At 44.8% G+C, this 23500-nt stretch overlaps 1 protein-coding gene across 9 annotated transcripts in view; it reads right to left on the bottom strand.

Moving 5' to 3' along the window:
- The window catches only part of Itpr1 (inositol 1,4,5-trisphosphate receptor type 1), a 343520-nt gene that overhangs the window by 94812 nt on the left and 225208 nt on the right, over window positions 1–23500 (bottom strand). The window lies entirely within an intron of this gene.

Genomic DNA, 23500 nt, shown 5'->3' with positions numbered 1-23500 from the left:
GGTGCTTGAGGTTAGGTGACCCTGAGGTTAGAGTCCAGCAGACAGTGGAGGTACCTCGCAGAAAGCAGGAAGATTGCTGTAGTGTGGTGGAAACTTCCTTTAAATAGAAGAGATGACATCCCTAATTAAACCATGGGCCTGAGGTCATGAAGAAAACTATTATAGGAGATAGAAGCTTTTTTCCTATAACTTGGACACATAGCCAGGAAAATAAGTGAATGGGGGGGGCAGAGCTTTTCATAGTCAGAGCTCAGAACTGAAGAAAGGCAGGCTTTTGGATTCCACTACCATGGTGCTCTCTGGAAAGTGAGCTATCCTCCTGTGCCTGTCCAGGCACTGGGCTGCTCAGTTTGGAGGAGCCCCTTCGTGGGCATCTATCTAAGCTAAAGGTGATGACAGGAAGGGGAGATGCCTGTAATACACAATGTCTCCTCATTAGAGCAGCCCAGGGCCAGGGGTGGTGGTGGGACTTTGATCCTTCTCCAAAGAAACCATTTGCACCTTCTAGAAACACACAAACTGGGTACCAAGAAAGCCCAGAAAGAGAGATTTTTTTCCCACTTGACTGTTTCACAAGACATGACCCTGACGTTGTATACTCAACATGGCTCACATATCTGCTGCAGAATGAATTAAGTCCTTGGGCTAAGTCTGAGAATTTGAAAAATGTTGGCTGAGCAGTGAGCCAACAATGGTGTTTCCAAGAGATGATGATGAGTCTACTTTTACTCATTGCTTTACTCTTAACGCTAGCTCTGGGACTTGAGGGGCAGCCTAACTGAATTTCTGCCTTCCCCAATGGAACAAAGTAATGGCAATGGCTATCCACCTATGATTGACTGAGATCCTTCCCGTAAATTATATAGTAGTCAACAGCAATGGAAGGATGACAATTGGCTAAGCATTGCCCAAGTATGTGATACTATCTCCACTCATCCTCAGCTACCGCATAGGCAGGTGCCATTATTTTATCTACAGATGAAGAAACAGAGTTTCCAAGAAGTTATATAACTTGCTAAGTCTTTCACCTAGTGCTTGGTGCCCCCACACTTATCCTGGCATGCTTCTGACACTCTAGCCTTTAACTACTGCTTTGCTAAACTTATCTCTGCTGAACAAGAGTCTGTCATAGTTTGGATACCTTGCAGCTTTTTATAAACCATCCCACCACACTGTCTTCCAACTCTGTCAGGGACATAAACACAGACCCCTATCATGATGAAGAATCATCCAAGGATGGCACCTCCACAGGGAACAAGGATGCTTAATACATTTGTTAACTCTGACTCCTAAATAATTCCTTTCTGGCATTTGAGAGTTTTCCAGGACTGGGGCTTTTAAGCTCTAAGCAAACCACTGTCATACAATAACTGCTGTAGGACTTTGAGTCTTTTTCTTAGAAACCAAGGATAATAATCACAAGTCAAAGAGCAGAAACCACAAGGCAAAAAAAAATTACACTTGATTAGGCACACCAGCTCTGGAGGACTGGAACTCAGAAACTAACATTTTGGCCTTGGCTCCTCACTAGACAATCCTGTGGTTTTAGGATTTAGGAACTCTGAGGATTCCTTATCTGAAAAAATGAGATTGTACCACCTGCCTGGTCTTCATCACATAAAGGCTGGGTGTCTGTCCATCAGGGTTGATGGACCATCAGGGTTGATAAAAAATGACCTCAGTCCTACTGAGCCTGATTGTAAATTCACAGTTATATTATTATCTAACCATAACACCTGTGTCCAAGGGAAGGCACTTGGACAGAGGATAGGTGGGTTCATGGGTAGTATATGAGGATCAAAATATCCTAGTCAAGTGACATTCCCATATGGTATTGGTAGCTCAAGATAGCTTCCAAACTGACAGCATAAACATAGTAAACAGCAATTCCCAGTAACTGTCATAATGCAGGAAATACAAGTAAAATCAGAGCTAGACTATTACTAGGTATAGAAACCATTCTGATTTCTGTAGACATAGAGCTAAGCACATTAGCTTCCACTTCCTAATGTGAAATACCCCCAAAACTAGAATAGAAGCCTGATATCAGGCCTGCCTTCCTAATAACTGACTGACTGACTGACTGTCTCTCTCACTCCCTCTCTCTCAAAAAAGGTTTTATTATTAATTATGTGTATATGTGTGTCTGTCTGTAGGTATGTGTACGTGAGTGCAGGTGTCTGCAGAGGCTAGAATAGAGTGTTAGGCACTGAGACTGGAGGTAAAGGTGCTTGTGAGATCCTTAACATGGGTGCTGGGAACTGAACTTGGGTCTTCTGCAAGAACAGTATACTTGCTAAACCTTAAGCTAAGGCATCTATCTTTCTAGCTCCTTAAGTCTTTCACATGAACTTTTCTCCAGTATTTCCAAGATGGACATATCAAAAGAGAATATTTCCCTTTATAAAAGTTATTTAAAAATCAATATGAAGTTAAGTTTTAAACTGGGTGTGGCAGCATATGCCCTTAATCCCAGCACTCAGGAGCCAGAGGTAGATAAGGATCTATGGGCTCTGGGATAGCCTTGTCTAGATAGAAAGTTCCAGGATAGGTAAGCCTGTCTCAAAACAAACAAACAAACAAACAAAAATTAAGGTTTTTTTTTTTGCACTGTTTCAACTAAACACCTGTAGCTCTCACTTTACCAAGCTTTCTGAGGCTGTTTCTGACTTGAATGAGTTAAGACATAAAATAAACTTACATATGAGAAGGGAGGAATCAACGAAGAAAACCAAGGGTGCACGGAAAGTCACCAACATCATTTTTCAGAAACAGTGTGTTGTCAGATCTGAACTGTGGAGTCACCCCTGATGGCTTAAAGTAACTTTCAATTACTCTGCCAACCGGTTAAAAATGGACAAAGAACGTGGCTAGGTCCATCGCTGACTTCTGATACCCGAGAGAAGGGGTAAAAATAAGGATACCCTTACTTGGATTCACTACGTTCCTGGTCTTCAGAGTCAAGACCAAAACAGACCTTTAATGATGCTTTTCCAAGTAAAATAACTCATCTTTTAGCCAGCAGCCAAGTCCACCCTGTTCTGAGATGCAGGAAGCTCAACTGCTCTCTCCTATGTCTGTCTTTCAGTGCCCACAGGAACTAGCACTTGTTGGGAGATTCTGCCCCATCTATATAGCATAGCATACAGATCACCATGCAGATCAGAATAGGAATAGTGTCATACATATTCATCAAGACCATCTCAGCCAGCAAAGTACACTTTAAAAAATTAGGTCGGGCAGACACTGTGGAACACTGCAATCCTGCAATTCCAGCACTCACGAGACTGAGGCAGGAAAACAAGTCACATAATTAGAGATTAGCCTAGGCTATATAGTGAGAACTTGTCTACACATAAATAAAATAAATGAATGTAATGTCTTTCAAAGTAACTGACTATACAGGTATGCCAACAACAATGACTCCTATAAGATTTAAGAGTCATTCAAAAGGATTTCAGAGACAAAGCCATTGCTTTGGAGAACCCTGTGCCTCGGAGCTATTTTTTTTTCTCTAGATTTAACTACCAAAACTTGTTATGGATTCCAAAAGTCAGTATCTTCGCAGGGACACACTGGTGCGATTTCTGGCCAAAGACACGAAGAGGAAAAAAAAGCTAAAGCCTCCTGGAAAAAACAAAGATGACCAATGGAATGTGAAATAGGTACAGCCCATAAAAACAATGAAGTCAGTGCTGTCCAAGAACCACATGCTGACGTGGAAGGGAACCATGGTGGGGCCTCTTCGCTAATCTCTCATGCGTGCAGGAAAGTATTTTGGTTTGTCATTGAATGGGTAGGAGCTTTGTTTTAAAATCAGCACTAGGGTCTTTTATTAATTACTATAAATCTCAATTAGACCCCAGGAAGAGTTCTGTCCAAAGAATTTAAGGCCTCAGAGTCTCAACCTATGGATAGCTTCTCAAAGAGAGAAGAAGAAAATGACCAACCATCTGGGACATAGCTCTGGGGCTGCCTCAAAGCACCTTCTGGGGTGATGATTCAAAGAGTCACTTTTGGTTGTTTGTGTGAAACTCTCAAGTCCCGTCTTGGCTTGCCCACAGATTCCCTGTGGGATCTCAAGTGAGGAGAGGATGGAGGTCTCCTCAGACCTCCAACCTGCATCATGATACCACAAAAGAAACATGTGAGAAGCACTTGGAAAAAGACCAAGGAATGTTTTCTGAACTAAGTGTGTTGGAACAGGCCTATAAATCCTATCAATTTAGAGATGGAAGCCTAAGCTACAAGACAAGACATATGATAGAACATTGAAGTTTTTACCCAAACAAATGCACTCCCCAGCTCCCAACCGTTCAAACCTAATCTGCAATGAGCAACTTCATCAGGTATCCGTCCTGAGACCACAAAGGTGTCCCACAGTGAAACATGTAGATAGTCAAAGGGATTTAGTTGGGCAGGATGAAAAGATACTGCCCTCATTTGTGCATATGTAGCTCAATATAAAGTCATGTATTCCCCATCAGCTACAGAGGGCCTGAGTGTGGCATCTTTATCATGATAAAAGAGGAGGGCCCATGATTGAGGCCCTGGTCATGGCTAGCTCTTCTTTCCCACATGGATGAGTGTGGTGATCTGAGATATTACAGAAGAGGCCTGAAGAAGTCAACCTTTCGAACAGACCCTTGAGGTCATGTACCTGTTCTGTGTACCTTGAAGGCGCCATTCGTCAACGTAGACCAACGTTTCCTGGCTCAGAGCTCCTAAGCTCCCAGGGACTTTGTCTTGAAATTTATAGCAGGACCAAGACTACTACTTGGCTTACACATATTCTGTGTGTGTGAAGAGCCCTGGGGCTGAGAAAGAGTTTCACAACCTATATTGAGACCTGTGTGTGGGGATAGTCTAGGAACTAGATGGGCTTAGACAGGTTACTCGTTAAAATCTGGCTGTAGTTTCCTCATCTTCAGGAGGAAAGAGGAAAAGTAAGACCAACCTCAAAGGCCTATTAGGAGGAGTAAATAGGAAATACATGTGACTGTCCCTGTGGCACTGGGCACCTGGCAAGATTCATTGTTAGTCCCCTTCCATCCTTCACTGCTCAACACGCTTGACTGTGACAAGTCAACTAAACCATAAAATCCAAAGAAAAATAAATATACCCTCTCATGTCAAAGAAAAAAACCAATGACTAGTGGATGGAGAACTGGCTGTCACTTGCAGTCATTCATGGACCACCTGTCCAACTCAACTCCCTCTTAGACACACTCGTGGGACCATCACATCTCCTAACTCAGCAGGCACATGTCACTATGTTGACCCTTCAGGCAATGTCTCTACGACCAGAAAAGCATCTGACAGTGACATGTACAAATGAATGGAGGTTGGTCAGGTTGAAATTACATGGTGCTCCTCTTTGTTAGCTCAATATACTCCAGCCACCTGGCAGCAGTAGTATGTATCCAAGCAGGTCACTGACCTGAGCCAACTTGGTGCCCTTTAGAAGCACTGAGTAGGGGCTGGCAGGGAACATGGAGATCACCTAATCCAGTCTCCCACCTGATGACAGGCGTATTACCATAGCTGAGCAGTCACTCCATGCTGGCCACCTCAGCAATTCCAACATACCAAGCTCTGGGCCCGGATTGCTCTTGTCCCATTCCACCTGTAAGGTATCAGCATAAATGTCTCCCCCCAACCTGTCCTTGCCATCCTAAGGACTGTCTTTGCTCCCTTGCCTCACTTTCCCAGTTTTGCTATACCCTAGATGCTTGCTGGTTTCCTAGCCATCTTGCCTACTGGATGGCATACGATTGAGGTCAAGGCTTCTACTGCCCTGTCCCTGCTCGCATAAGCATTTTATCCAGTACTCAATATTTACTGTATTAATGAGTGAATAACAAGCCTAAGGGAGGCACAGTTCCAAAACCCCTTAAGCTGCTTGTATCTAGCAGCGGAGGCTTAATTCCAGGTATGTGAAATCTCAAAGTCCTGCTAAATGGGGAAAGTGTCATACTCCATTGGGCCATCTGAAAGCTACTGGTATGATGGTGGCACTTATCAGGTTTTTGCTTCTAACTTTGGGATGGGTTCAGTCTGGTTGAGGATCTTTAATCCACCCTGTTAACCATTAACCAGTTCAGCCTCAGAGACACAGCTGCCTGCATCATTAGCTTGGGAGCAGGAAGGATAGTTCTTTGTGGGCCTTCCGCCTTAGAAGCTGGCTCCTTCCCCAGGCTTGACAGCTACAAACTCGGGGCTGAACAGTCTGTGGGCTCATGTTGCAAGAACATTAATAAAAACACGTTTCTCAAACACCGGCTGCTAAGGGAGACTGCAACACATCCTCTTTCAATAGCAATTACCACCCCCAGCCCCCCCAGCCTTGGGTTCTTGGAACAGGGGAGTGAGGAATTCATATGCTTTACAGGACCACAGCCTTGAGTGTCTGAGCCACACTGATGAAGCAAGCTCAAAGCCCAGGTATAGGAAAGTGATAAACATACTTTCAGAAGGGATCTTAGCGGACCTCGGGAAATACAAATGTTTGGTAGGTTCCAAAGTGGCACGGGGGAGCTGAGGCACAGAAGTGCATCCAGATGTGAACATCGAGGAGGTTCTCTGAATGGAAGGTTCCAGGCTCGGGTATGAGGTGACCGAATAGCCCCACCAGGGATCAAACTGTTGGCTATCTCCCAGCACAAACTTAGTGGTAGAACACCTGCCTATTATGCATAGGGCCCTGAGATCCATACTCAGCACCAGGGAAAGAGAGAGAAATGTCTCAACCATCAAGTTAACTGTTGGAAGGTTTCCAAAGGGAAAGTCCCTCCAGTTACTCAGAGGGAAAAAAAATTACCTATGCAGTCTGGAATCTGGGATGTTTTATGCAGATGTCTACAGCTCGAAGTCAGCCTGCCTTTGATTATTCAAACAGGCTACCTCTATTAACGATTGCACAACTTGTAAGCAAGGCAGGGGTGGGTCTGACTTTTTAAATTTTTACTAAAAAAATCTTAAGCCTGTTTTGCTGGAACTACCTAATTTTTTTCTATGGAGTTCTTCATTCCAACTTATTCTTCTGTACTTATGAAAAGTGTGTAGGGATCAACTCAAAGTCAGTACAGAAACCCAGGTGGCTTCCCTGAAAGCCATGGTACAGCGAGCACGAGCATTCCCCAGAAGCCACAAGGTTCTCAGTCATATATAGCTTCCTTGCTGTATGTCAGAGAGTCACCGTGTGTGTGTGTGTGTGTGTGTGTGTGTGTTTGAGAGAGAGAGAGGAAAAACAGAGACACACAGACAGACAGACAGACAGACAGACAGAGACAGACAGACATGGAGATCAATCCAGTGCCCCACCTCCCCGGCCCCAGACAAGTTTTGTTGTTTTAATTTAGATTAATTTTAACCTGTTAACTTTCAGGTAATAGGAGTCACTCAATTTATCTAAGAACCATCATTGTGGGACAAACCTAGTCTCTTGTTTTCCTGTGAATCTCTTTTATAATATGTGGGATTCTATTTCATAATATGGCCAGAGGAGACAGATGTCATTCAGCTCAGGGCAAGAGCACAGACCAGGATGTAGGGAAACACAAACAACCTCTCTCCTAGGGGCAAACTGCTGTGCTAGAAGCAGCGGAATCCACCTGGTTCCGGAGCAATCCAGCAGCAGCCAGCCAGCCTCTATCACGCCACAGGGGAGGATAAGCCCCTGCAATGGAGGGAGTGCTTATGAAAAATCACGGGAAAATCGACAAGGGAGGGTGGGAAAAGAACACCTTAGGAAAAACCTCTTCTGAGGCCCTGGAGCTACACAATGGGGGTGTTTGGGGAAGGGAGGGAAAATATTCCTGTTTCCTGAGACAGCTCCAAGAAATCGTGAGTGGGCGTGAGAAACACGGAAGCTTATGGACTAAAAAGAAAGAAAAGAAAAGAAGGGGGGTTGGGGAGTCAGGGAAGGGGAGAGCAGGATCTGTGAGAGACAGGGGAATTAAAAAAACACCATGGCAACAATGCAGTCCACCTACCCCTGGCCGCCCACCCACAGCCTGATTTTGAGAGCAAGCTGGTTCCTACCAGCTCAGGAAGGTGAGCAAACCCAGAGAGCTCATTAAATCCCAGCTCTGCGACTCTTGCCTGCCTGCAGATAGTGAGCAAGGAGGACATAAATAGAAGTTATGTAACGTCTCTTTGTTGATTCCTGTGCTCACCAAAAACATGCGGCATGACCTGGTTTTTCTTTAAAGTTCGCTTCAGCCTGCTGGTTAAGGGCTCTAATGTAGTTAGGAATCATCTTAAAGTTTAAACAGCAGGATACAGGCTTCCAAAGTTAAACGGACTCCTCCGAACCAAGCTAGGAACCCTCAGGGTTAAGTACCCTTTGGATATTAAAAATCAAACAAACAAAGCACCGAAAAAAGACAGGTGAAGAATCTTGTGACTCCCTCTTGGAAACTTGCCTGATGAAAACTGAAAAACTGGAAGTAAAGTTAGCACTCAGAGCAAGTCTCACGAAAGTGGTTCCTTGGGTTTTTGCAAGCAGCTGAGTATTTGAGACCAAGCTTTCCAGCTAAGTGCTGTGTTCTAACTACCTTCCAGACAGAGGCAGCTGTCTGTCTTTCTTTTCCTTAACAGGCAAGACAATAAGAATCTAATAGACTATAAAGACCTCTCTATGAACAAAATGATACAAACAAGCCTTGCATTGTAAAACCAACAGGTCCTAAAACCTGGCCCATTCTGGCCAGACCCTCCAGTGGCTGCATGCTGGGCTCAGGCAAGGACTTTCTTAGGCTTCCTTCTAAGGAGCTGTGCTTATAGGATGCCCCCAAGTCAGAAGACTTCTTGTTTAACCTGTTGATGTCATCAGACCCTTTCAAAAACCGTTACCATGGAAACCTTCTAGCAAGCATTCTTCAAGATGATATTACAGATGCTGGAGAATATAATGCCTTTGGTCTCAGGAAGCTTTTCCTGAATTTTAGAATGTACAATTGCACTAGAGAGACGTTTAAACCCATAATACAAGGGTTTCGACTGCTATGTTTTCAAAGGTCACACAGGTAGGCACTAGTCAAATGGGAGTGGGTTGTGATGACCCCAGAGCACACAAGGCCCCACTTTAGAGCTCCAATTCTACGAGTGTTTTCAGTCCAGGGTTCTGGCAAGCAAAAATACTCTGCTGGGTTATTCAGCTCAGTGGCTGACCTTCGGCAAGCGATGCTGTGGCTCTCATTGTACTATGGGATTTCCTTCATCGTCAGAAGTCACAGGTAGTCAAAACCATAACATTTAAATCAGGCAGGAGGCTGGGGATCAAATGAAAGCAATTAAGGATATCTTCATTACAATATTAAAATGATCCGTATGACTCACGTAATGTCTAGAACACGAGGTGACTGTTGTTTGCTTTTAGTTTAAGAAGATCAAAGATCAGCGACAAGGATTTCATGGTGACTGAGTACAAACTCCTCACCTAACCCAGGAAGAAAGAGGCATAAGATTCAAGGCAGCTGTTGCCAAGACAAGACGACCTCTGGTTTGGTGGTGTCACTGAAGTCAGACTTTCTCTAAGCCCCTTAGTTCTGTGCTTTCTCCGTCCCGGCGGAGAAGCAGGCATTCTCCCTTCTACAGAGCAGAGAGTGAGGAACTGGCAGAAACTGACACATCTTCGGCCGACGTGGCAGTGTTGCCAGGTAACAAATGTAGAAATGTACTCAGAAAACTGTATGTGACAATATGCAACCTCCGCTCTGCAGCTGATAACCAAGAGAGTGTTAAAACACTATGTTCTCTTAACACCTCAGTTTTAGTGTGAAAATAAAATTAAACGGGATACTTCCTCTTGTAAATATAAGACAGGCATAGACCTCACACATGCATGCCAAACTGGGAATAGTAGAAGGGGTTTGCAACACCCATCTGAGGTCTATCCCAGCAATCCCTCTCAAGACGAAGTCCAGAAAACACCAAGAAATGTAATGACTGAACAAGAGCTTTTTATATGGCTGGACACGCTCACTTCTGACCAGACAAAGCTATGCACAATGAGAACACAAACACAAACCAAAGAACAGCTTATACAACAATATGAGACCGAACATGCTTCCCTGCATGGTTTCATAAGTCAACCTTTAAAACTAAATGGATACGCCAAAGCAGTGAGTGCTTGCTTCTCATATCAAACAAGAACTCTGGCCTTCTCTCACCTCCAAAGATAAAACAGACGCTGCTATCTAACATGGACATGGTCAGAATGAATAGTGTGCTGACGAACTTCCTGCCTGTGTGACTGACACACTGTGTCATACGGAATGTAGGTGAGAGAGTTTTGAGGGAGGAAGGCTTGCACTCACATTTTGGTTCTGACAGTTGGAGACTGTAAGACTGGCTTTGTTGGGTCTCAGTTTCCTCATCTGTAACTGCAGCCATTTCATGTAACCCAACAATGTTAGGGATACTTAATGAAAGAAAGATGTCATTGCCCCTAACAAGAATGTTCTTCAGGCAGCAAAGCTTTGGATATAGGGAAAAGCTTTGGTTGCTAAATGGGCAAAAGCTGAGCTCTGGTAAGCCTCATATATGCCAGTGAGTCTATGCTCTTTAGAAGCAAGGGGGAAAAAGTATCATTGATAATCAAATCTAACTTTTCTTAAGACCTTTAATTAAATGTACTGCTTTCCATGTCATGGAGGGGAAGTCTCAAAGGAGACTCTTATTGTTACCAGTTTTCATGGATCCAGGAACCTGAAACTTGCTGGAGGGGAGGAAGCATTTAATAAGGACAAGTTTTATTTGGCAAGCTAGTGATGCCCAAGTTGAAGGGAAAACCTTTCATGGCTTCTTTTCCTGTCATCTATGGCCAAGTTGATCAATGGAACGAAACTACCAATCACACAAGCTATCTTTTGAGGTTCTAGAATGGCAGCATTGTCCAAAGAGAGCCCACAACCCAAATGAAGGCTCAGATATCACTTGCCTTGCAAAAAAAAAAAAAAAAAAAACAAGGACCCCAGAGGGGCACGGGGCCATTTGGCAAAGTTGGGGGAGGCTTCACAGCACTGTGCAGAGAACAAAACGCCTGCCAGGAAACGGCATCTATGCAACCACCAGCTAGCTCTCTCATTTTGAGTTCCTGAACCCTGCTTTCTCTTCAGCAAAAAGGGCGTCACAGCAGCACATTTCATGAAGGACTGCCAAATGAAGCAAGGATGAGCCCAGGCAGAGAGGGCCCTTAGCTGGGTTCCTGGCTTCTGGCACTCCTTAGTTCAGACTGTAGTCACTAATAAGAAGAAAAAAGGAAGCCGTTAGCCCATGAGCTATTTCTCCATTGACTTTATGTATTTATTTCCTTTGGGCTCAGATAAACCTAATTCCCTCTTATTCTTAAAGAAAGCTCGCCAGTGAGATGTCAAGCTCTCCTGATGTGGGCAATGAGAAAGGTAAGAGGGTTAAAATAACACAGTGGCATGTAGGATGAGGGCCAGAGCATCTCTTTCCTCGGGGAGTATTTCCTGATACAGACTGCGGTGAGCATGCTGGGCAATCAGATGGATTCTTGGCCAGGGGATTAAACTCTCAGGTGAGTGGGAGAGGGAAGAAGTACAACCCTGAAGTAAAAGCTACTACTCATTAGCAAGAACTGTGTGTCAGGCCCCATGCTGAGCTGAGTACCTCCACATATGGTCTCACCAAGTTCCTAGGAAAGACCTACAGAGTGGGATCATGAACACTGACTCATCTCTCACAGGCTGAGCATTGCTTCATCCATTACACGCAGAAGCTTCTCTAGGGCACTGGGTGGGGCAGGAAGCTTGGGCCTTGGTTCCCTTGGGTCTTCACCCAAGTCCAGTTGAGGTGGGAATGACCTCTATCCCAAGGAAGGCACTGGACAGAAATAGAGACCACTGCCTCTGTCTGCTTCAGTGAATCAAGAGCAAGGTTTCAGACTAGAAGCCATCTCAGTCAGGGTTTGGGAAGCCTTCCGGGCTAAGGGAAAGTAAGCACGCCCCACACAGAGCAAAGACATTCCAGTACATGGCCCAACCCAGTCGGCCAGCATGTAGGTGCAGTATGAGGAAGAGGAGACAGAAACTCAGGCATTGCCTTGTCTTAGAGGGCATTCATGGACTCACCAACATGGCAATGGAGTCTGCTCTCCATGGGAGGCTTTGAAGACAGGGGAAAGGATGGCCAGGCTTCTCTTTGGAGGTGTCACTGACAATACTGTTATGAGATGCAGAGCAGCTGTGGAAAGGGTGCTCTACTACTGAATGGGATAAGTGCCAAACTTGGGTCTCATGCAGCCAAGACAGGTGTGGTGTACACCAAAGTGATGAAGAATGAGCTCCAAAGACTCAGCCTCATTTTATAGTCCCAGTGCAACCCTAGCTGGGCTTCTCTGAACATATTATTTACGCTGGAGTTCCAACTCCCTGACCCTGGGGAAGTTGTAAGTGAATGCTGGCTGAAGAGCATTGGGAGGTAAAATGGGCACAGAATTAATTCATGTCCAATAGTAAGAAAGAAAGGTAGTTAACAACTTCAAGGATTCTAGCTTAAGTGGCTGGGGCGTGGGGGTAGAGACTTATGGGCAAAGTCATGATTTATAGATGGCCTGGAAGAGAAGAGAGCAGACAGCAGCCCGATTACAGTCAAGTTAACTTAGACTTAACTGAGGTAAAGATGCTAAAAAGGTATTTGAACAGGGATCTATAAATCAGTAAATAAGTGGGACCAAGAGCTACATTTTGGGAGCTGTTGGACTAACTGCTGACTGGGAAAGCCTCGGGAATGAGTGAGATCATGCAGGAAGTATGTAGATGGAGGAGACAGATGGGAGACAAGGTCCTAACTGTTCAGGTATTTCAAAGGTAACTATGTGCCTTAAGGAATCCCTGTTTCTTCCTCTGGGAAACCTTTGTGAGGAGCACAGAAATAGCAGACCATGAGGCCACAAGGAAGTGACTAACCTTAAAAATGGGATGCCCTTGGGTTGGTTGGTCAGAGAGGGCCCACAGATCACAAGCTTGGAATCTCAGGTGTCTAGAATCTCAGCCACATGGACAATTCCCTGAGGATGATTGTTTTACCCTGCCTTCTGGATCTAGGATAAAAGGCAGTTAGTATGGGTAGAGACATGTACTAAAGGGAGAGGGGATATTGCCTCCAGGGAGGAACCAGTGTTCTAAAAATAAACCCAACTTGACCCCACTTCTAAAAGGAAGAAAGAAAGGCAGGATGGTTGGATGGATGTACACACAGAGAGGATTCTCATTACCCTGAATTTCTTATTGGTTTCTGACTAAGGATACTGTTCATCTGATGAATATTGCCTACAGCCTGTTCTGGAGTAGGGGCAAACTCATCACAAAAGAGTAAAACTCCACTCTCCTTTATGTGGCTTATTATTCAGTAATAACAACCAAGCAAGTCTAAGGGTTGGCAAACGATTTTCTGAAAGACAACATGGTTAAATCGTAGGTGCTAAGGGATACAGTATTTATTCCAACTTCTCAACTCCATCCCTATGAGGTGAAGGAGCTTTGAAGGACACTGAAGGACACCTTTGTATCAATAAAACTTTATACAAATACGAGCAGTTGGTTAGATGTGGCCCTTGGGCCATTGCTTGCCATCATAAGAATAGAATCTGGTGTCAGCTTGTATTTTCTACTTAGGGGTACTGACTTAGAAGCAAAGGAAGATAGTGAGGAGGAAAGTATTGTGGGCTTAGGAGGTGAAATGAAACAGTGGGCCACCTTATGCATGACTGAGGAATTCTAACACCCGTTTTACCTTTATTTTTTATTTTTGTGTACAGATGTTTTGCTTGCTTGTTTGTATGTGCACCACATGTGTGCAGTGACCACAGAGGCCAGAAGAGGGTGCCAGATCATCTGGAACTGGAGTAGCTGTCATGTGGCTGCAAGGAACCAAACCAGCCTCTGGAAGAGAAGGTTGTGCTCTTAACAGCAGATCCATCTCTCCAGCCCCTTCTCTGACATTTTTATTTCCCATCCTTTATTCTTGCAGAGACTGCAAAATCTGAGCAGTCCTGGGATATCTGCTCTTGGAACTTAATTCCTGCCTACAGGTTTGGAACTCTGCTCTTTGTCCTTTCTCCCCAACAATTTTAGTTTTCTTTGTGGATGGCCCGAAGAACTGATAAACATAAAAGTCCACTTCGGTCTCTAATGTGGACTTTACCACTCAGGAAAGAATATTGGGCCTCCATCTTTTCTAGAAGGACTGCTCCCTGGGCCTGCCCATGAACAGTGCTTCTTTCAATAACATAATGCCAGTCTTGGATGAATGAAGCTGTGATTCCTACAGTAGCATCTTGTCCTGAACTGCCAAACTGAGTGCTTTTAGTCCCATGAACTGCCAAAGATTGTCCCTTGGGCAGACTCAGTGACAACCAGGGCAGAACTCTGAGAGTTGCCATTTTCCTTTACCAGGAAGTTAGCTCAGTTTGATGTGCCCAAGCATGGTAACTACTGTGTGTTTTGTACACATATGGAAGCCAGAGAAGGACATGAAGTATCCTTTTCTATCATTCTCTAGATAGAATGAGGCTGTTGATCATAAGCCTCAGAGAAACTGCTGCTTCTGCCCCTCACAGTGCTAGGAACATGTGTGAGCGTGCACACGAGAACTTGGGATCTCATGCCTGTCCTGCAGTACTTTTATTCACTGAGCCATCTCTCCAGCCCCTACTGTAACTATTTGTGAATTATGACTTTGTATGAGACCTGGATTTAGACCAATAATCCAAAGGACCTTTGTTCAATGATACCCTATTTTCCTGGAGAAGGATAGGAGGATACTACCCTCACATGTCAAAGCATCAGAGGCAGGGAATATGACAGGTAAAGCCAAAAGTACACTGCACCAGGAGCAATCGACTGGGTTGCCCTTCTACTTTATACAACACGGCTACCAGTGGAAGGAGTGACACACAGAAGGTGATCACATTTCCTAACTTTCCAGATGTCCAAATCTAATATATGACAAGAAAGGTTTAAGTAGACTGAGTGTGACAATAAGAGAAAGCAGAACATCCCACAGTTCTTTCTGGGTGACAAATCATTTCACAAAGGCAAACAAACAAAAAACCAGAGGAATCTTTGACAGAAATCAATGCCAATAAATGAAGTCAGTCTTTAGATGACAAGAAATTGCATGAATCAATAAAAACAAATATCCACACAGCTCAAGACCTTTGTAAGAGCCAACTGCTACCAAGGCACTTTCTGTGCCTCAACAGGTACCCTGAGAGGCAGCACTTAGTACCAGCTTGCTCTCCTGGTAAGCAACCAGGCAGAAAAAGGCTAAGGACTTTGCTGCAGGTCTGAAGAAAGGGCATCCATTGGGTCAAGCACTTTCCCCTCTTGCTCTTTGTTTAGTCTTCTGGAGAGTTCCACAATGGACATTGCTTTCTAACCCCCATTACGGGAGAGAAACTGGGTTTCAAATTTAAGGTTGGTAAGGGCAAAGCTCAGGTCAAAGCCTTTCATATGGCAGGACTCCCTTTCAAGGTTCTCTCCCAAATCTCTGAACATTTATGCATCCTGCCCCAAGGAGGGCCAGGACTCAGGGATGGCCCCTAGATGTGTTTTTCTGGTAAGTGTGGGAGGCCTCACTGTTCAAACCCCTCATTTTTGACTGGCAGGTACTGCCCCAGGGGTGGGGGTGTCTCCTGGAGATGTCAGACTGCCTTTATCAGTTCTTAATGCCAACAATCCTAAGTCCCTACATGCTGTGGGGAGAACTGTCCCAGACTTTGGGCTAGCTCACTTCTTTCCCACATGGATAAAACCTGAGGTTAGAAAACACCACTTGAAAGTGACTCATTTCTAACTTCCTGCCAAAAACAACACCCATTTACATAACTCCCTCACATACCAATCTTTTCCTCCTCCTCAGGGTGACTGCCCTGTCAAACTGAGGCTGATTTCCTCACAAGCTTGCCTTCTGTTTGGTGACAGGGAATCAAACACCCTTTCTACCTGCATCTCTCTTGAGATGTGGGGGTCATAGGCAGCAAAAGCAATTTGTTACTCCCATACTGTGCTTAGTAGTGATCAGCTGGGAACCGGATTGGCTGGGAACCAGTGTGATGTCATAACCAAGGCTGACTGGGACTCATTTCTTAACCCAACCTCCACAAAGCATGAGAGTGGTGGGGGAAAAGCCCCATGAATTAGGGAACTCTCTCTTCTCAGATGGACTCACAGCTCAGTTTCTGGAATGACTGCATCTCACATTTTCCATCTCTAACTGCGTACGTGCAGAAGGAAAAACTCTCATTGGGTGTGTCTGTAACCTAGACCTTGGCAGAGGAATAGCCGTGGGCAGCCGCTTGATGCATGAAAATCACCGTGCTTCTGCAATTGGAAGCAAGTATTCCAAGAGGAAAAAAATATTTAAAAAATTCATCCCCTTAGTTTGCTATGGAGTGCTCGATAGTCAGGTTAGCACACAGCTCCCCAAACATCTGTATTAACTTTAAAATTAAAAAAGCCACATATGTTCACAGACAGACTTTCCTCTTCCACATTCCAGGTAAGGACAACCCCTGTCCTCTGCAGGGAAGAGGAAGCAAAGGGAACTTCCCCCGGGTGCTGGTGGGAACATCTTAAGAGGAAGGAACACAGAATTTGGCAAGGACTTGAAGGACGGATATACAGCGCCATGAGGCTTACTGAGTGCTGTGTGTGCCAGAAATTAATTCACAAGCAAATGCTTATTTTATAGTTTCCCACTTGCGACAAAACATCAAGCAGAAAGGAAATATTTCTTCTGGGGGCTGGCACTGAAGCGGGGGACAAAGCAGCAGGGAGTGTTCTTCAAGATAAGCCTGGTCTCCCACCGCCTGACAAGTGTGTCACCCATCCAGAGAGGCCCAAGGCTGGGGCACCATCTCCACCTTCCTGTAAAAAGAGATGCTTTGAAGGTCTCAGGCAGGAGAGTTACCATCATCAGAGAAGCCTCAGAAGGGAAAGAAGATTCTGGAAGCCTCCAAGTCCACTAGGCCACCCTAGGAAGTAGTCTAAACTTGGCTTCCAGCACTTTATAAGGATCCAAGCGATGACAGGTCAATGACGGGTGTGGGGTGGGGTGGGTTAGGGGGGGTGTTTCAGGACAAGAGGCTTGGCAAGTGTTGCCTGGTCATTCGTTCTGGTTTCCTACTAACTGAAGCTTTGACAGTCTGGGCAATTAAATCCAGGATTTCTGGAGAGCTACAGTCCCTAGTGACCTGATCCTCAAGACAGGATTGAATTTTCATACTCCATCCAAAGGGAGTAGATGTGTGTCCTCACCTTCTACAAAGAAGGGGCTGCACTTCCAAAGAAAAACTACATTCAACTCCAGAGACTAGAGGGCTATCCTTTCCTGCCCCTGCCAGTTCATGGCTTGACTGACACATGCTGAGAGGCACAGTCAATTATAATTGAGTGAGAAAGAACTAGCTCCCAAGGGTGGCCCCAACAATGCCCTCTCTCTTCCCTCTACATGCTCTCCTCTCAGTGGCAGCTTGAGTCCTTTTGCAACTGGGCTGGCTCATGGAGAACATGTGGTAGACATTGTCATCCTTCAAGTTCTCAGCCCAGGCTTTAAAAGGATAGGCAGCAGGGTTGCGGTGGTAGAGGTAGGCGGGCTGCAGCAATGGCTCAGTGGTTAGAATTCTCCCTGACTCCAGAGGAGTAGATTCTGAATCCCAGACCCAAGTCTGGAATCTCACAAGTGCCCGTGACTACAGTGCTGGAGGATCCGATGTCATCTTCTGGACTCTGCAGGTACTGGGCTTACACATGCATAGACTCACACACAGATTGCCACAATTACATACATACTTAAAAATAAATCTTAGAGGCAAAAGGGGATGGACAGCTTCTACTTCTGATGCAGTGAGCACTTCTCGAAGAACCCGGCCACCATGTTGTAGGAAGCCCTGCCTACACAGAACCAGTATAGGCCAGCTCTGGCTGAGAACCACCACCAACTGCCATCACCTAAACAAGTGGCCATGGAAATGACTCTAGTCCAAACTCTGGTGATGAGTGTACCCCAGCTAAGATCACATGGAGTGGAAGAGCCATCTGTGGGCTCCACCCACAGAAGCATGTGACTCGAATCAAATGACTATTGGGACTTGAAGGGGTTACTCAGTGATAGACAGCAAAGATGGATGGCATGGGAGGCGTATCTGTAGCTCTCTGACTCATCACTTCCTTGAGGTTTTTTTTTTCTTCATCTTACAGTATGGACTGTTCATGTGTGCACACCTCACAGGGGAACTGGGAGTCTTCTTGTTTTGTTTTGTTTTTGTTTTTCCAGTCAGGATTTCTCTGTGCAACCCTGGCTGTCCTGGAGCTCACTTTGTAGATTAGGCTGACCTTGAACTCACAGAGATCTGCCTGCCTGTGCCTCCCAAGTATTGGGATTAAAGGCATATGCCACTACCTCCAGGCTAGAATGGGGAGTCTTAACTGAGATATTGTCAATGAAAGGGAATGTTATAGAGTAAACCACTGAGAACACAAAACTGGATGCTAGGTAGCTGTAGCCCTTTCTCTTAGACCCATAATTTTAAAAATTGTACAATACCAAAGGGACTCTTTTGGTATTCAGTTGGATAGATTTTTCACACACACATAAAATTTTGAGACTCTCCACAAAAGCAGGACAAATAATGCTTCCGTGTCCCAAATAGTCCCTTGTGTCCCTAAACCAAATTCTCCTGTTATTTCTGACTCTAATTAGGACTGATCTGTTCTCCATTCCTAGCCTTGTCCTTCCAAAGAATCATATAAAGAAAACTTAGAGCGTGTCACTGTCTGTGCACTGACCTCTTTCACTCAGTCTACAAGTGTGTGCCCAGGGTTACTGATTCATCACTAGCTCTGCCCATTTTCATTGCTGAGTTCCTGCTGCATGGATGCACCGTGGCTCATTTGTCCAATCCATATTACTTTCAATAATTGTTTTCACAATTTGAAGATGACTCCAGAAATAAACTGCCTGGGGAAATAATACTTTTTTTTTAAAGAAGAGAAAAAAGTCTTGATTTAAAGCTGCGAGGGACCCAGACGTCCTTGTCTGTTTCTTACATGATAGACAGGGGAACAGGCAACAGATTTTCGATCCTCGCACAATACTGTATTTGAAAGTTGCTTTCACTATGAATCTTCTGTAATTCAGGTAGGAGACCCTTAAGTAGGGGTCATGGCACCTTAAACGTAAAGGCTGTAAACCCTTTCCAAACAGACAATATGAGAGTCTAAAACACGCAGGCTAGCCTGCTTCCCTCCATCCTTCCTACAGTTTACCTCTGGCACAAACAACGCTCAGGAAACCCACCTGACCACAGAGTCCTGTCCTTTCGCGTCATGCGGAACAGGAAGTGGTAATGGGCAGTGAGTTCCAGTTAGGGTGACCCTTTCTTCCATGGATCTCAGCGTTTATTTCAGCAATCATTAATAGTCGCCACTTCAGTCTTAACCAAAGGCAGACTCGCCTCCCAGCTGGACATTTACTACTTTGAACGAGTTTCTTTACAGAAAGATTAAACTCTGAATCACCCTCCCCGGGGCTTTAGGGTTCCTGTCCTCAGCTGGCCCCAGATGCAACCCTAGTTCTACACCATTTTCTCCAGAGGAAAGAAAAGTTTGGGGCAAAGAGGGATCTCCCAAGTCCATACTAGAAGAACAATTCCTGGAGCCATAGGCCTGACAGAAGAGGGTGGGGCAGAGGGAGACTGAAGACTATGTCCTTGCATACTGGCAAAAAAGCCTACTGGTTATCGTCAGCTGGGCCCTCCACTCATCAGCGTCCCGGATCCCTGGAGAGGGAGAGAGAAAGTGGTTCTACCCCACGAGTGGCTGACCAGGACTCTGTTGCAGCTTCTCATCTCCAGCCAGAGCTGTGAGTCATGAGTGTGTGAAAACATGGAACTAATATTCATAATTACTGCACAAGATAAAGAACTGGAAGGAAAAGCAGCTTCTGTCTGCCTTGCCATCCCCGACGGGGTATGCTGTGAAGAACAGGGCATCTTGCCAGAACCCCAGATTCCACCTCAGCAGTGAGCCTGGGAGCTGGCAGCCTCAGCCCTGTGAGCCACCCCGTGCTTCCTTTATTTCCTCACCAGCGGTGGCTCAGAGCATCTACTCATCCCTAGAACAGGAAGTCTCTAGAGACAGCAGAGACTTCTGCCCTCCCACCTCCTACACACAGCCAATTAGCCAGCTTGGACTCAAGTGCCTCCGAGTCCATGCCTGGCCTCGGCAGATGCTGTCCGTCTCACCCACCAGTAATCCAGCCCTCTTCTCTCTTGCATCGGGGTCGCAACCAGGCTTAGGCTCTCTCTTACCTGCCCACCCCCTCCTTTCTCTCATCTCTTAGTAAAATGCAGGCAGTTTGAGTATATGGCTCAGTGTGTAAGCATGCACACAACCATGCAACTGCCTCCTAGATGAAGATACAGGGTTTTTTAGCACTCAAAGGGCTCCCTTGTTCCCCCTAAAACTCTCGCCCAAACTAGTACTTTTATTATCAGAGTCATCAAGAGGTAGAGTGCTTACCACCTTGGCTCTAAATCACTGCTATTTATCCTTCAAAATAAACAAATTTCATCGTGCATAATTAAGGTATATAATATGATATTGTGAGTTCTGTATAGACAGTGAGTAACTTACTGCTGTGAAGCAAATCCACCCATCCCACCATGGCCTTACAACACACTTCTTTTTATTTCTGTGGTGACAGCAGATACAACCTGATTTTTCATAGCTCTGATACTCATTGCAGTTTCATTACCTATATCAATCTTTGTACATTAGGCACTAGACTTGAAAATTATACATATTTGCTACTTTGTAAATCTGTGTCCTTTTTTTTTTCTCCCTCAGTAATGGGGACTGAACCCAAGGTCTTGTGCACATAAGTCAAGTGCTTTACCACTGAGATATATTAGCACTTGTTTTTGCTGAGACAGAGTTTCATGACCTTAAACTTGTATGTAGGAGAAGTTGGCCTTGAATTCACCAGCCTTCCGCACCCACTTCCCACATCCTGGGATTACAGCAAATTGATTTTTGTTGTTGTTGTTTTTGAGACAGGGTCTGTGGTGGTATTTTGTTTATTATCTAACAAATACAGCTTGCCTGAAGATCAGAGTACGAAGCTAGCCACACTATTTAGCCATAGAGGCCAGGCAGTGGTGGTGCACACCTTTCATCCCAGCACTCAGCAGACAGACCCTGTTATTTCAAGGCCACCCTGGGCTACGCGAAATTGGTCCAGTCTAAAAGAGAAACAGAGCTCACATGAAGGCGATTCCAGCACTTGGAGTGACATGCCTTTAATCCCAGTACTAAGAAAGTGGAGACAGAAAGGGATATGGCTGGGCAGAGAGAGGAATATAAGGCAGGAGGAGACAGGAGCTCATGGCAGTCTGATGCAGTCTGAGGATGCAGTCTGAGGATGCAGTCTGAGGATGCAGTGTGAGGACAGGTTTATCTCTTTCGTCTAAGCATTGGTAGATATAAGAACTCTGTAGTGGCTGGCTATTCTTTAGCATTAATCTCTGTATCTGACTCTGGGTTTTTATCATTGATACCAATTAGAATTTGTGCAACAAGTGTCTCTGTCTATGTATAGTCCTGGCAGTCCTGGAACTCACTCTGTAGGCCTTGAACTCACAGAGATCTGCCTCTCTCTGCCTGCCAAGTAATGGAATTAAAGGTGTGCACCACAATGCCCAGCCAGCAGATTAATTTTAATGTCTGAATGTCTCTTTCTTCCTTCAGTTTATCTGTCTTCTGCTGACAGATTTGGATCCCTAAATGGCAGTCTTAGGTTTTGTACAGGACTACATTGCTTCTCATGTAAATCCCAACTCTCATCCAGGCCTTCTACCTCTCACAGTGTTCTTGAGTCTTAAAGACCCAGCCCTTGTTCATACCCCTCTGGGCTTTGTCACAGTGCACCAAAGTTCCTATACCCATTCTTCAAAATATACACCACGAGAAAACTTTTCACAAACGCTATCTATCTATCTATCTATCTATCTATCTATCTATCTATCTAGATATAAATATCTCCTTATCCATCTTTGTCAACAAGTGGCTTTCATAGCACAACTCCTTTTTACTGGGAATCCATAAGGTCTATTCTTGGCAAATGTGTCAAGATGTGTATGTTTTGACGTGTGTCTGGATGTATGTCTCTTGCATTTTTGTTAACATTCCTTTCATTTATTTATTGAGAATGACCTCAGATATTCTTAGGAAAGCTTTTTAAAAAACACTGGGAGGTAGTGTGGCATGCAGCTCAGTTGGCAGAACACTCGCCTGGCCAGGTGGGTATTTAGATCAACTTATCTGGTCATAGGAGATCCTAGACAAGGAGCATTTTAGCCTGGCTACCATCCCAATGCAGGGACCTGATATTGTGAATAAAGCAGTTGAGGGGAAGTGCATCCCATCAAGAGGAAGGACCCACAAAGTCAGTCATTCTTATACCCAGATAAAACTAAACAGCAGTCTCAATATGACATGACTCATGTGCACATGTGACAACTCAGACAAACAGTAGACTTTGCCACCGGCACGGGTGAGTAACTCATTGCCACAAATCTCTGTGCATAATAAGGAACTTCAAAATGTGTGCTGGGTCAAGTAGGGATTGGAGGGCAGCATGAAGGGCTCCTGCAGCGGGTTATGCAAGGCACGGGGTTCCAGGCTGGATGAATGAGCAGAGGCTAAAGTCTAACCCATGCTGTGTTTGCTACATCAAGATTCCTGGCCCAAGCCACATTTATCCTCAGGAAGAAACACCCTTTTCTGATGCAAGAAGCGCTGAGATTTCAATAGTACAAGTTCTCAGTTTAAATGTAAGGCCAACAATATGTCAGGTCAAATATAGACATATGTGCAAACCTTGTATTACATGGATTAATCTGAACAAAGTTTGGATCAAAGTGTGTATGTGTACATGATCATAGGTGCATACATCCAAACAAAGCCTCATTCAGTAAGCTCACAACAAAAGAAAATTCAGGCAGAATAGGATTTTAAAAATAGTTAAAGGGTTCAGAACTCAGGAGGCAGAGGGCAGAGGATCACCAGAAGTTCAAGGCTAGCTGGTCTACACAGTCACCTCAACCTGGGATTCATGGAGAGACACATCTCATAAACACTCAAGCAACTTTTAAAACAAAAGGATCACTTTAAATGGCACTGCTAGTACAACATGGTAATATAACCATGCCTGTAAATCCACTACTAAGGAAGCTGAGACAGAAGAACTCTCTGAAACCAGGAAATCAGGGTCAGCCTGGTCAACATAGCAAATCCTATCTAAAAAAGGAAAAAAAAGAGAGAGAGAAAGTGCTATGCATATATAAAATCAATCAATCTCTCTCTCTCTCTCTCTCTCTCTCTCTCTCTCTCTCTCTCCCTCCCTCCCTCCCTCCCTCCTTCCCTCCCTACCTCTCTTTCTCTTCTCTCTCTCTCTCTCTCTTACT

This window comes from Mesocricetus auratus, unplaced genomic scaffold, assembly GCF_017639785.1.
Source record: "Mesocricetus auratus isolate SY011 unplaced genomic scaffold, BCM_Maur_2.0 Super-Scaffold_100676, whole genome shotgun sequence".
Lineage (NCBI taxonomy): Eukaryota > Metazoa > Chordata > Mammalia > Rodentia > Cricetidae > Mesocricetus > Mesocricetus auratus.
This window is presented reverse-complemented; position numbering and strand designations above follow the sequence as displayed.